Genomic DNA, 2,642 nt, shown 5'->3' with positions numbered 1-2,642 from the left:
CACATTTGTAAGAACAAATAAGAACAAATAGGTGTTTGAGTTATGGTTGTTGCCATCGAACGTGTAGAGTTTGAAAATAATTCGAAATTTGAGGACATTCGGTAGATTTTACCGGGCCTTAACTAGTGAATAAATAAATAAATGAACCGTGCTTTCGTATGTAGGGCTGACTATCCTGCTATGATTAATAAATAAGTAACTGAAAACCAAGCCCTCTAGTGTGTGGCCCAGTTGGACATTGACTCACTTTGGTAGTTGTGCCATAGAAGAAGAAGAGGAGGAGGAAGAAGAAGAAGAAGAAGCAGAAGAAGAAGAAGAAGAAGAAGAAGAAGAAGAAGAAGAAGAATAAGAAGAAGAAGAAGAAGATTCATGGTACAGAAATAATTCAAACCAATTAATAGTCGCAAAATTTATAGTTGGTAGGCAAATGAAGCCGGTCTCATGGTACAGTCGTCAACTCGTACGACTTAACAACATGCCCGTCATGGGTTCAAGCCCCAAATATACCGTGCCGCCATACGTAGGACTGACTATCCTACTATGGGGGGAAATCAATAAGTCACTGAAAGCCAACCCCACGAGTGTGTTGGCAGGCCTTGACCGGCATCGGTTGTTGAGCCAAAAGAAGAAGAAGAAAGAAGAAGAAGGCAAATGAAGATCTATTAGTGACCTTGAACTGTATGTGATCGATCTTCACCAAAAAAGGAATAGCATACGGGATTTATCAATATAAAATCAATATGAAGAGTAGGTATACCATTGAGTAGGATTAATGTTAATCCTTAATCAATAACTGTCTTATTTCCCAACAGAGGCAATACAGTAAAACACTTACAGAAACAACCGATCAAGTATATGCCAGATCTCGTGGGAAATCGTGGCCGATATTTGTTGGATAGGTTTACAAAGATTAAACATTTTAGCAAAGTACCATGCAGAAGCTAAAATAATATCGCAATCTATTTCCTGCTTGCTAGATTTTCTGTTCATACACCACTGATATCTTACAGTTACAGTTACATCTTATTGATTGAAGCCCATGATTAAATTATGTAGTTTAATTATCAAGGAAATTTTATCTTTATTGTTAATTATATCTTTATTATATTGCCATCGAAAATTAGTGTTTTTTTTTTTAAGTAGAAAACTAGCAACTAGACATTTTGCAATTTTGCATTAATATATCTGATCGATCAAAGCAATCATGTTAGTGACGTACTGTCTTACAGTCTTACTTTTCCAGCACTACATCCAATTGCCTCTGTCGACCATGGCCTCGCCTTGTCTTCGTCCACCAATCCGTTATCCTGGCCCTAATATTGGACGCCTCCTCGCTATCTTCTTCTTCTTTGGCTCTACAACCGTTGTCGGTCAAGGCCTGTCTGTACCACTTGTGGACTTGGCTTTCAGTGACTTATCGCTATCATGCCACCTCAAATTGGGCCTACCACGTCTCCTCTGTCCTCGTGAACGGCATAAAACAGAATGCAGTATCGTAAAATCCAAATTTAATCTACAAATCGTTTTTATAGTGTATAGTAGACATAATACACACTTACAATTACAATAATGTAAATAATGTATCATAGAAAGTTGTTCAAAGCAAATTTTTGGATTTTCTTTTTTCTTATTTCTGCAGTTTGCTTACCACTGTTCAATATATTTTCTTTAAACAGCATTGAAACTATTATTGGTTGATTGAAACCGGGGAATTTGGCGCTGGATGAATAATTAAGACAAAGATCTAGTAATCTTTTAGGGACTACTGTTAATTAAAGCCTTGATCGTCATTTGCAATCTTTCCTAACTCTACAGGCGCTTTTTGTTTCCTTCTACAACTGCTTGGGTTCTTCTACATCAATCTTAATCAAACATGTCTTAATCTGGCCTTTAATTACAAATTTCCTTACTACGCTTTATTTTGATGTTGTGCTCTAAAAGAAAACCTAGTTATGTAGAGCTACTGCAACACTAATGTTGCTGAACGAACTCATTTCACCGTCCAAGTGAGCTCGTTATCGACTATATACCTTCACTGTTCTCAGTTGGCCCTTCAGAACATCATGAAACCATTACAGCAGCGAACCTTTGATTTTCATACATTACACACGTAAGAGTGGTGCAATTTTTTGCCAGAACACAATAGGGTGCACAACTTTTGTTCTCTTATTATCAGCCCCAAGCTAGAAATGTTTGCTAGAATTTCGGATGTAGAGGTATCCCAACACGGAGAAGTTGTAACTTTAAGAGCACCCTCAGTAGGCGTGCTTCCTTCCACTAACGCCAATTCTTTGCCTCATGTTGGCGGACAGGGGGATTAGTGCACACTTACACCTTCGTTCCTGCTCGTTGATTCGCACTAGGGCGTACTTGAATGGCCTATTTACAACCTCTCTGAGGTGCCCAAATGGCACACCTTTTCCGACCCCGGCAAAAATGAGAGAATCCGTAAAAGCATAAATTTTCTTATGAACGAGCATGGCAAGCAGGGACCATGAATTGATCAAGGAACCGTTTTATTCTTCGCTAAGGACAACCGAGCTGAACAGCGCTTGCAAAAACTAACCAGCAACCCCAATACGATTTGCTATTTTCGGACAATGATTTACGGTTATGAGCTTAAGGCTTCGCTCTGCCTTCAT

Source organism: Anopheles merus, chromosome 3R, assembly GCF_017562075.2.
Source record: "Anopheles merus strain MAF chromosome 3R, AmerM5.1, whole genome shotgun sequence".
Taxonomy (NCBI): domain Eukaryota; kingdom Metazoa; phylum Arthropoda; class Insecta; order Diptera; family Culicidae; genus Anopheles; species Anopheles merus.
Note: the sequence above shows the minus strand (reverse complement) of the source record.